We start from the raw sequence: 12,949 nt of genomic DNA on the forward strand, positions 1-12,949 counted from the left end.
TTCACTGTGAAGAACCAGTTATCTCTGCATTTCTATTGACCGCTCACTTCCGAAACAACAAAAATTCTTATATGTCTAAAATTTGTTATGGACAAATAGAGCAGATTACCCCTCACCTTGTCAACGATATTTTGTCTCAACCCTTTTTATATCCCAATTGCTTTCTTCCTCAGGTTTTTTCTTGCATTCGCATCAGACATTACTTGGTCTTGATTAAAGATAAAATAAGGTCTTCTCTGCGTACTGGCTTAAAAGTATGCTCATTTGTCGTAGGTAGAGCCTCTGCTGCCCGCAAGCGTCCATAGCCTCGACAGGGTTACCATGTTATCCAAAAATGATCCTTTTTCCTGTTTGAGGTTACTCGCAACATTCCAGAGAAAAATCCTTTTTGACACACTTTTTTTTTTTTAATTCTCTAAAGAACAATGTCTTGGTTTGGTGGCCAAATTATGACACAGTCATTCACTTGATTTACACTTTTGCTGAACAAGCTGGCTCGTGATGAGACCTCTTGTCTTTTGATTGCAACAATCTTAAGTCGTTGCCCTGTTTTGATAGACAGTATTGGCAAAGTCAGTAAGTTATAATATCTGTGATCATGATAAGCCGACTCGTGATGAGACTATTATTCTTTGAGATATAGTGTTTTCCTTGGATTGTTTCTCTGAATGCTGTAATTTCCTTTTAGCAGGGAGGAATTCATTGTTTTTCCTTAAGAAAGCTCTGGACGACAACAATATAGTTTTTGAAAACAACAGTTTTACAGAGAATGCTTATTTTATTATTGATGATACCTTTCATGATGCTGATACAAAACAATTCTTTTACCAAAGGTTGCTTTTGTCAAAGTTTTTTAGAGGTTGAAACGAGTATTGTAATCAAAGTGAAGTTAACTCTATTTGTCAATAATAAAATTCAGATTTTCAAAAAATTTTGCTATTTGTACAAGCGAAATCAAAATCTGATAGAGAATTGGCGTGCTCTTTCATGAATCCTTTTTAAATGATCATTTACAACGGGTTTTATTCATAAAAAGAGAAAAAACAAAACAAAATAAAAACTAAAAACTAAATCTATCCTACAAAAATTAGAAGAATTCTCTTCTATGGAAAGTATAATTTAAGAATCAGTCCATTGACAGGTAAAGAATCTCTCCTACCTGCTAGATCCTGCAACACGAATGTAGACGGGCCTACGACTTCTACAATCTGAAAAGGGCCAAGCCAGAACTTTTGAAATTTCGTATGTTTTCCCTTTTCTTCATGAGCCTCATCCCATTTCAAGACTAAATCACCCATCTGAAAGTTTTTTCTGGTTATGATGCTTGAGTCAAAAGAAGATTTTATTAGCGCTTGGTGATGAGCATGGGTTTTCCTAGCTTGTTATCTTTGTTCTTCTAGTTTGATTATTTCCATTTGTCTTAATTGTAAAGAGGAAGTAGATACTTCATCGATATATTGCACTAAAGACAAAGAGGGAATGACTAGGTGAGTCGGAAGAACCAGTTCTCTCCTATAAACTAAATTAAAGGGAGAAGTGCCGATTGAAGCTTTCTTTGTGATTCTATCAGCCCATAAAGCATTTACCAGTGCTTTGTGCCAATTCTTTTGGTTTTGGTCGACTGTTCTTTTGATAATTCTAATTAGGTTCTTGTTTGTTGACTCAGCCAATCCATTACCTTGCAGATAGTAGTTGGCAGAATATTTCGGTTTGAACCCTCTTTTAAGCGCAAACTCAGTCATAGTATTTCCAGAAAAATATGAAGCGTTATCAAACATTAATGTTGTTGGCAATCCAAACCTAGTGATGATAAATTGATCTATGAATTCAATAATATTTTCAGAATGAACTGTCTTGAGAGGAACTGCTTCTACCCATTTGGTAAAATAATCAGTTGCCGTAAGGATATACTTATGCTGCTTAGAAGAGTGAGGAACGATCTCACCTATTATTTCCAAGCCCCATTGACTGAATGGTTGGTCGATGTTGACTGGTTGTAGCGGCATGGACGGTTTCCTTTGTTTTCCTGCAGTAGTCTGGCAGACTTGGCATTTCCTTACGTGATTGTATGAGTCTTTGAACAATGTGGGCCAATAATATCTTGCACGCAAGATTTTATGTGCAGTCGCATCTCCGGCATAGTGTCCACCTGGTGGTCCATCGTGGAGTTCCTGCAAAACCTTTTCGGATTCAGTTTTCTCAAGACACCTAAGAAGCACAGAATCATAATTCCTTTTAAACAAGACATCATTTATGAGCTGGTATTGTTTAGCTTTTAATCTCAGAGCTCTTTTCTTGGTATGATCCAGACGTGATGGAGCATCCCGTTCTTAAGAAAATAAATGGTGTTAGCATATGATGATTCTGCATCGTTTAGGCTTACCTCATACGCTTGTACCTCTTCAGATGAGTTCTCCGGGATTTGTGATGCTCTGGCTAACATCTTGCAGAAACCTTGACCTCTTAAGATGTTTGCTGGTTTGATCTCAAGATCATATTCTTGTAAAGCTGTAATCCAATTAGCTCTCTTTTCGCCCACGTCTTTCTACACCAAAAGGTTTCTTACCGCCGGAAACGGTACTACGACTTTAGTGTGGGCTTTAAGCAAGAAAGGCCTGAAATATTTGATCGCTTTGAAAACAGCATATGCTTGTTTCTCTACGTCTGAGTAATTAATTTCAGCACCTTGTAAGTTCGAGCTAAAGAATGCGATTGGAGCTTCTGCTTTCTCTTGATTTGCTTTGGTCAAAATCGCAGCATAGGATTTCTCTGAGGAAAAAGTGTATAACATAAAATATTCTGCAAAATTTGGGGTGGCCAAAGATGGAGCATTGATGATAGCTTGCTTGATTAAGTTGAATGCTTCGTGCTCATCTAGGCCCCATTTGAAATTTGAATTGTTTTTTATCATATTTTGTAAGGGAGAAATAATACGTGAAAAATCCGGGACAAATCGTTTGACAAAATTGATCTGTCCAAGGAAGGATTGCATGGCTTTCTTGTTATGGGGTATGGATATTTTGGAAATTTCCTTGATTCTGTCGGGTTCTATGTGAATACCAGATTTCGACACTATGAATCCGAGCAATTTCCCTTCGCTTAATGCAAAGAAAGATTTCTTTGGGTTGAGCGAAATCCCATACCTTAAGCATCTTTGAAAGATTTGCTTCAAATCTTTGAGATGGTTGTTTCGTTTTTTGGAGTACACTGTTATATCATCCAGGTAAATCACTACTGATTTATTGACTAACCCTTTAAACGTGATTTCCATGGCTCTCTGAAAGGTAGCTCCGTCGTTGATCAGACTAAATGGCATCTTCCGATATGCATAAGTGCCCCATTTGGTTCGGAACGTAGTCTTTAACTGATCATCGGGATGCACCAGTACTTGATTGTATCCTGAAAATCCATCCAGGAATGACATTAATTCTGAGCCTGCTACTGCCTGTAATATTTGCTCCATAGGTGGGAGGGGAAAGTTATCTTTCTGACAAGCTTTGTTGAGATTTCGGAAATCGATACAGATTCTAATGTCGCTGTTTTTCTTCCTAACGGGCACCATATTGGATACCCATTTAGAATGCCTGACGGGGAAGATTATTCTGGCTCTCAACAACTTATTAAGCTCAGTTTTTATCTGATTTTCTAGGTTAGGGTGTATTTTTCTGAGCTTCTGCTGGACAGGTTTTTGATTGTCAATCATAGGGATAACATGTTGAATGATAGAAGTGTTGTATGTCTTTAGCTCATCGTAATTCCAGGCAAAAACGTTTTTGTATTGTCTCAGAAGACGGATATATGCTGATTTTTCTTCAGGGACTAGGCCGTGACCTAGGTTAACGTTTTGTGGCTTCTGATCGGTCCCTAGGTTTACTAATTCATAGTTCAGGGTAGAACTGCAAAGTTTAGTATTGGCGGACTTTTTAAACCGACTTTTCAAATCATATAAATCTTCTAACTTGACCACTGATTTCGGTATAGCATTGTCAGAGCCATTTTGTTGTATTTGGTGATCATGTTGGTCTTCGTAGATTATCTGATTTGAGTAGGATCCTTCAGAAGTAAGGAAATTTACGATGTCAGGATCGTCGTTGAACACTCTCCAATTGGTGATATTGTCAGGGATGGATGGTCTAAAGATTAATTCTATTGAAAACCTATCAGGACTAAAATCTTCGGAAGGGATAAGTCTAGAGGTTATGTTAGTTAACAGTTCTGCGCTCGCGTTTTGAATTCTTGGAATTGACGAGATGTTGAATTCTACAAAATGTGCAGTGAGATCTTGAACTAATGATTGATAATGCTTTAAATGACTTGACATGAAATGTATGGTGTTACGTACCTGTTTTACGACGATCTCCGAATCTCCAAAGACTTGAAGATACTTAACGTTTAATCCAATTTCTTTGTATAGGCCTTGAACCAAGGCTTCGTACTCCGCTGTATTGTTCGTGCAATCGAACTCAAGTCTGCATGTGAGCATAATCTTGTTCCCGTCTGGGTTAATCAGAACGCATCCCGCTCCCGCTCCCTCATTGGATTGAGTCATCAGTTTGGGAGAAATTTTCAACTTAGGATAAAATTGAATTCTCTAAGTATGGTGAAATATGAGCATTGAAATTACCTAGGAAAGAATCTATTACGTAATTGCCTACAATGCTGCTACTATATGTTATGGCTTCATTTTCTCCTTCCAGTTCTGTCACTATGTATTTTTGGTGCAACTCTCGTTCAACCTTTATCTGATTTGGTTTACCATTGTATGGTAACCACATGTGCGACCAGTCAGTTGAGAAATATCCGTGGAGTTTCTCCGACCAATCCCTGCTAAGAATCAAACCATAGAACTCAGGGATATCAGCTACTAGAATGTCGATAACCTGACACACTTTTGGGTTAGACGACAATCTTATGGTCACCTGATTAAGTTCACCAATCACTTCGACTTGGGATTGATCAAGTTGAACTATACGTACTGTGGATTTTTGAGGTTGCACATTCAATTTGGCACATATTGACCTGGGTAAAATGTTTGTTGAAGCACCAGAATCGACCAAGCAATTGTGCACGTTTTCATTGAAGATTTCATATGTGAGAAGAAAAGGAGGAGTATGAGATCTTGATCTTCCTCCAATCAAGGCGATGTCATTTGGATCAATTTTATTGATCGCGTTGGTTGGAGGCCTTCCCAAATTGTGAGAAGCTACAGCTGTAGGTAGAGATGTAGTAGGCACAGCATGTAATTCTTTCATCATTATTTTCTGCTAGTGTTTCAATTTACTCAATTCATACAGAGTGATATTAGCCCTAGTCTTCTTCATGTCATCAATGATGTTATACTCCATTTCATCCGACACTATTAGTGTTCTTGATGGAGGTGCTTGATCAGATTGGACTGGGCTAAGCTGGGTCGCTTTAGCAGTTGTCTTTTTTGTTGCGACCTTTTCTTTTGTTGCAGGATTTGCGCCCTTTTGTTTTGGGGTAGTTTGGGGAGGATCAAGTTGATTTTTGCTTCTCGTGCTAACAGGAAATGCTTCTTGATCCTCTTCTTGTGGGAGGATGAAGTCCCACATTCCTTGTAGTTCTACGACCTCTTCCTCGTCGGTCTGCTCTTCAGTGGTATTCTCTTCTTCTTCGTCTTCATTAGATTCAACGTTTGAGACAACACTAGGTGGTTTTACCTCCATGGGAGGATTTCTTTTAAAAGTCCTAAAGGGCTTTTTCGAAGAAGTCTCTACTACTTGTTTCTTAATATCAATCATCTCATTGGACATGGCTTTCAACACTTTTTTTAATCCTTCCAAATCGAAAGGGTCTTTCGTTTGCTTCTTCTTGGTATCTTCTTTGAAATAGATCTTCTTAGATTTGCATTCTTCTATAGCAGATCTCTTTTCTAGGGCTACCGCGCGTTTTTCCACTGCTAACGCTTCTGTCAAGTTGTCGACTAAGGTGTTCTTGTTTGCCCTATCTACAAAGATAGCCAATTTTGGAGGTAAATCCGTGATGTACCATTCACATCTTACTTCCTCGCTGGGTTGTGAAGCAGCGGGGATTTTGTTGAGGATCTTATTGAACCGTAAGTTAAAATCTTTAATGGGTTCTCTAGCCTCAGCCTTAAGATTAGATAGGTCATTGATCAATGTTGCCGTGGATCTGTCATCACCAAACTTGGCGAGGAACTGACTTTGAAAAATGTCCCAGCTTGTGATGGATCCGGAAGGTAACGAAAAGTACCATGACCCTGCTGTTCCTTGCATTGTATAAGGGAAAATCCGGACAATAGCGTCTTCGTTAGTGACTCCGTTGAGATTAACAGAAATCATGAAATTATTGATATGTTCCTCGGCTAGCATGCCTTCTTCCAGATTGAATTTAGGCAGCCATTTCTCAGGATGGGCCGATATAGGGCTCAGGGGTGGAGGCATTAAAACCGCCCCAGGATTGTTCCATGGAGACTGGGCCATCGTTGAGCTGCTAGTTAATGGAAGTGCAGAAGATGATCCCTGATGCTGAGAAGATGAAGATATTAAGATCTTTGATGTTTGAAGAGGAAGGTTTGTAGAAGATGGGTGAGTGAGTTGGAATGAAAGAGTGGGTGGTTGACTTCGCGGTGAGGGAGTTGATATGGATGAAGTGGATGAAGGAGTCTTACTGTCAGACTCTGGTGGTGTTTTCCTTGCTCTTTTCCTGGTAGGAAGAGGGAGTTCACTTGGTTGTATGCCAAATTTTTCACTCTTTAATCTGGTAAGGGGATGAGCAGGATTGTACTGCGAAGTCACGCTGCTTTTAGATTTATCAGACTTCTGGTTAAAAATAGAGAATCCCTGGAGTTTACGAATCAAAGTTTGAATTTCAGGGGGTTCAATGATAGATTGGTCTGATATATTCGAATATGTAGCAGTGGTAGATACTCGAGCGACTTCAAATTCCGGGTTTAACCGTGTTGGAGAAGTCGAGGGAGTTGATGAGGGTGTATTACTCTCAGAATGGTATTTAGATATTGCTTTAGGTGCCATTCATAGTTCGTACCCTCCTTCTAGCGCCAAATATGTTGAGGGCCTTGAAATCAGGTCAACAACAAGGGGGATACCCACCGGGTCGGGAACCTGGTTGGCGGCTCCATGCCCGTTCGGTGTAGTGGGTCTGACTGGGGATAACGGGACCAACTTCCCGATCTAAGGGGTCTGTGTGTGTAGAGTTTGGTGATGTGTGTGTGTGTAGAATATGATAATGAAAATCTGGAATTATTTCTAAGCTAGTTTAATTCTAAACTCTGAGACTGAATTTTATACTACTTTAATCTATCAAGAACAACACATCTAATCTACGCTAACCCGGGATAGAACTTTTTCCATTATGCGATCTAGAAAGATTTCACACAATAACTGGTAATGAAGATTATTCAGCTATTATGAGAATATAAATCAATTAAGATGAACCATCCTGCATAAAAAGTTAAGAAAAGCAGTTGTGAACAGCATATCGCATAATCAGTTATTCATGTATTAAGCACAAATCAATGACTCCACCGTAAAAAAGTGCCAAATGGTAATCCACTCATTCATACATTAACATATAAACAACATCAGTTGTATATTACTCTAAGAATGCAAGCAGAAATTCGTCAAGAGATAAAAGTACCATTTATGACTGATTTTATGCTCACAGACCTTAAGCAATAACGATCTATTTCTACTTACTTCTAATTCCAACTAAGAGTACATAAGTGCAACATCAGCAGGTATTAAAATGAAAACATAAATAAATCTCGATCCGTCCATTCATCAAAAACACCCTCCGAGGGTGCAAAAGTGCATGTTCTGAGGACAAGTTTTTTGACCAATTTCCGGACCCTTCTCCAATGCAACGAGAAGGGTTAAATACTACTAACCGGCTAATTTTAATTAAACAAATTTAGGGAACGACTTCAAATGCCCGTCCTTTTACTAAAACAAATTTATTTCTAAAAACTGAATCTAATTTCTAACCATTTTTGTATCTGCTCCTTAGTGCTGTAAGCGATGCGTTGTTCGCCGTGAAAGAGTTGGCTGCTTGTCCTTTCCTTTTGTTAGAGCTTGAAAATTAGAAATAACAAGAGCTGGCACCTCTTTCTGACAAACTAGAAGATATTTTTGAAAGTGTTCTTCTGGAGGAGTGTCTTCACGGCGTGTATACTTAGTACAACTCAGATTTCTTTCAAACTGATTGTGTTGTTGCTCTTTCGGTTTCCGGCCGTGCGAATGACTCAATGAGCTGGGAATTTTGTTGCCTGAACGATTTTCTCAATTGAAACTTGTTTCCATTCTTTGTTCCAGGCTTTTCTGAGATGTCTTTCCCCTTAAGCGTTTTTCTTTTTGCTTTACCCAATTTGGGACTCAGGATCTTTCATAAATGCTTTGCTTTTGTGCGCCTTTGACTCTGAGTCCTGGATAGCCTATTTCCATCAGCATTTGTTGAGTGATACTCTGGAATCCGCGGCCCTGCTCTATGCGGTATCCATCTGCGAAGTCATCTCCTCTCTGTTCTTCTAGCTCTGGCGCTTTTCCTTAGATGTTTCCTGCATATAGATCTACATCAGTTGCTGACTTATAGTTCACGTAAATGAAAAGAGACAGAAGAAAAGATTGACATGAAAGCAATTAAGTTCTAATGAATGCATAATCATGTCACCCATTATGACTTGACTCTTTGAAAAATGCAACATAATCATCTTTGGATACACAGGCGTACAATCATTAATTTCCCGTAAGGTGCGCGCCTAATATTGGGCTCACAGATCATGCCGAGGAATGCCTGCGACGAATGGCTTCTGCGATTTGCATCGCAGCGTCGAAGATTGCGATGTAAATAAGTGGTATCTCAGTAATTGATGGTCTCATTCGTCGCAAACCATAGATCGCAGGTCACAACTTTGCATGGTCGCAAATCGCATATCGCAAGATCGCAAGGTCGCAAGGTTTTCGCTTTGTCACTTTATGCTGCTTATGCGACATTGCAGCGTGCGACGTCGCATTTCGGCCGTCAGCGATTCTTTAGGTTTTCCCTTTTTGAGCGCTTTTAACGCACGTGGTGCGATGAGTTCTCGCGTCGCTCCCTTTCAGTGTATTTATGCGCTTTGGGAGAGCGCCTCTTTTTCTTTTGCGACGCGATATAGCTCGTAGAAAGTTAATACAAGAGCTTTTTGAAACAAAAATATTTTTTGGATTTTTGGTTAAGGGTCCCCCTTTTCTTGATGTTATTACTAATATCAAACAAAGAGGGGGGTTGTTGGTGACCACAACACCTCCAAGGTGAGAAGTTCTTCATTTTCATTTTGACTAGAAACCGTAAGAGCTTTCTTCAATGTAGCCTTTACGGTTTTCATGCTAGTCGTACCTATCACACCATCACCGACATGAGAGTCTTTGTTTGATTTACGAGGAGGAGGAACAAAAAATTCTGGTCTAGGAGCATCAGGGATTTTTTCATAGAGCGTGCTAGACTGAGTATAGATTAGGTCTAGATATTGTGCACGAGCAATGACTTGCCCTTCAGTGACAACTCCTCCCTTTGCCACATCTTCTGTGATAGAAGGTAATAATGAATTAATAAACCATTCAGATAATAGCTGATCAGGAACATATGTTTTTACCATTATATGACGACGTCGCCACTCATGAATATTGTTATAGACATTTTTGTGCCTTACAGCATAGAGCATGAAATGTCAATAATCTAAGGGATCCAAAGTCCCTAAACATGTTGTTCTTACCCTTAGAGGAACAAGGTCAGCAAACCACAGCACTGCAAATCAGTTCTCCACTGAAAAACACTCAAAAACAGGTCAATTTTGGATCAAAGCAGCTGCTCCACTAGGCATCTGCACTGCATAGCAGGTACAACAAAGGCTACCTGCGTTGCATAGCAAGTAGAACAAAGGCTACCTGCGTTGGGCGTACTTGGACATGTGGAGGAATTTTTTTCTCAAAGTGCCAGTGCCCAGGAAGCTTCTAAAAAGACACTTGATGATAAGATTCGCCTAATGATGAGTTAAGAGCATCTAAAACTCCAAGTGGAAGGTAGAAACTCTGAGTGAAGGACTGAAGAACAACTGGAGTTGAAGAAGACAACAAGTCACACATCAAGATGACTTACCTTCACTCCAAAACTCTATATAAGGATCTCATCCCATGGGATCAGGAGACGGGAATTTAGCGCGAAGAATTGCTGTTGGTTTACAGTTGTGAGCATTGGGTGATTGCTTGAGGGAGGTGAAGAAGAGATTTCTCTCCGTCGGGAAGGTGATGCTGGATTGGACCTCTCATGGTTGTATCACCGCCTGAACCTTACTTCCATATATTAATAAAGCATTTGAGGTTCTTCTATTTGCATGTGTTTCAATAGTGTATTGTCTTACTTGCGTCTTTGATTTATGCTAATCCTTGAATCAGTTATGCATGCATGCTTCTTGTAGTTTCCTTTCTTTGTCTTATTTGCAGGATCTCGTGTAGCTGGGCCCGTGAAAAGACTTGGAGCTGGGAGCAAGCGGCAGTCAAAGGAGATTGGATCGACCATTTGCGCAAGACATCGGTAAGTGGATCTCTTCCTTTTGTCTCTTGCATGTTATAAAGAAGAAACTTTAGATAGCTTTGCTTTCAGCTGTTGCTAAGGAACTGTCACCCTTAGAGTGGGTTAAGGTCATTCCAAGTTGGATACTTTCCCCCACAACAGACTGGCGACTCCGCTGGGGATCGTGTCTTGTTGGTAACTTGTGTTTCTTGCTATTCATTTCTTAAACAAAAGAGTACCGAATCGAACTGCATTTGAGTCCTTCGAATGCAAAGTAGAGGGCAGCTACTCTAGCCCAGTGCTGGGCATGTTTATGATTTGAAGAGCTGATCCACAAGTACTCTTTAAGCTCTTTGTGATAGTGTTCATCTTCCTTTAATCATCCTCTAGTGTATACTTGACTGATAGCCTCTGATTTGGCCAAAAACCGTTGATTTTTGAGCAAACTGTGACCCGGAATCTGAGAGAGACGAGAGTTGTCTCATCAGTGCAGCTGCAACAAAGGCTACCTGCACTGCATCGCAGGTCCCGAAGGGGCTACCTGCACTGCATCGCAGATTGACAGTGCAGTACCTGCGCTGATCCAGTTTTGCCTTGTGCAACTGGGATTCCCCACTGTCTGTTGCCCAGTTTTCAGTATTGTTTTTGCAGCCTGTTGTCAACCTGTATACCCAGCTGAAACCGCTTCTCTTTGCCTTCATTTCGCCTCAGTTGTATGAAGAAAACGTGATTGTTCTTATTGTATTTCTTGCTGTCATTCACAGTTTCCCATAGCGAAAGTGAACTAGTCTTGCTATGACCTCTTAGATCTAGACCTGTGAGAAAGTGTCGTTGTGATTCTAAGAGCTAGTTTATTGCTGTTCATAGCTGCTTGAGCATTTGCTTTCGTTATATGGTTCGAATCTCAGTATTTCTTGTGATTGAAATGACTGAATCTTAAGGTGTTCTTTTGATTATTGGACAATACTTGTTTGTTTTCGCTTGAAATTGAATTCGAAATCGTACAACAGCTTTCTTTTTGTCATACACCAAACATTAAGGAAGAAGAAAAGAAATACTTGCATTGTGCATGTGCATTTTGGCAGTTTGCATGTCGATTTAGGAAAAGTGCATCAGTGTGTGCTCTATGATCTGTTTGAAAAGATGATGTCTTTCTTTTCCTTCAGTAGTTAAGGTTTTCATAAGTTGAAAGAATTGTAAAAGCTTGCTTATCATTCTTAGACTGCATTTAGGAGTTGTATCATACATCACGTGGTGATCCATAAAGGCAAACTGCTAAGCAAGATCAACCTAAAAAGAACTGAATTTATCTAACAACGCTTTGAAACATAACGAAACATAGTAGAGGTCTAGGTAGAGACGTGAACCGGCGTCGTTAAACATAGTGACTGTCGATCTCTACGAAGGTGGGTGATTCCTCCTGAGGGACGATAGCACTAATACGGATTTGTGACCCCGTGTACCGTCGCGTATATTGGGGGACCCCTATAGGAATAAAGCCTTTATCCATAGGAAGCCGTGTCGGCCGCCCTACTGATCGCGATGCAGTGAACACAGCATTCACGAAGATCGACCACTCGTACCGTAAAACGTATTCTGTGGTTTCGCGAAAGGTTTGGCACACCCTCCGCCTAGAAATCCAGAGTAGTTTCTTTTGGCCTTTTTCAAACTCCATAACTGAAAAATTCCATCCGAGCATTTGTCACTTCGGGCTCGTTAATACATCGAAGGAGACTAGAGTCATCTTTAGCTTTTTCTCGACTCTTAAAAAGTGAAAAAGAAAGTTGTGTCTTAAAAAGCGTCTAAAATTAATTCATTTCGAAAACACATTTTACCCTGTGCATTGTTGGTTGATCAAGTAATCCGCAACCGTGGAAGAAGGTCAATCGATGAACCGTCATTCGTGGAGGAATACAAGACAACCGTCTTTGTCCCCGGAATCGAAAACAACCCGGGCAAAGCGATCTCGTTCAACTGGTTCCAAATCTCCTGTCAAAGTTAGAACAAGTGTTCCGACGACATCTGAGGTTCCGGTTACTCCAAACATTTCTGGAAACCCTGCCCCTATTGAAGAAGTTCAACAGCCCCAGAAGGATAGTAACACTGATCCTAGTCTGAGAGAAAATACTCGTGTTATAGAATCAGTTCCATCAGTGATCGGTTCAGAGAGTCTTGCTCCTCAAACAACTGTCGTTATCGAAACAACCCCTTCTTCGGCACCAGAAATATTCTACGGACCTGACGGTCTTCCTCTTCCCCCCGGTCTGATCGCAATAGAAGAGATTGTAGAAGATCCGCAAGCAACTACTCCAACACATTTTGGAGCAGGGATCACTCTACTTCCTACTGCATCAGAAGCTAGCCTATCACCCAGAGAAGTTCCTGAAGAATCACTAGGCAA

The sequence above is a fragment of the Pinus tabuliformis genome, chromosome 7, assembly GCF_031772625.1.
Source record: "Pinus tabuliformis cultivar Carrire ecotype Pingquan chromosome 7, CPIR1, whole genome shotgun sequence".
Classification (NCBI taxonomy): Eukaryota; Viridiplantae; Streptophyta; class Pinopsida; order Pinales; family Pinaceae; genus Pinus; species Pinus tabuliformis.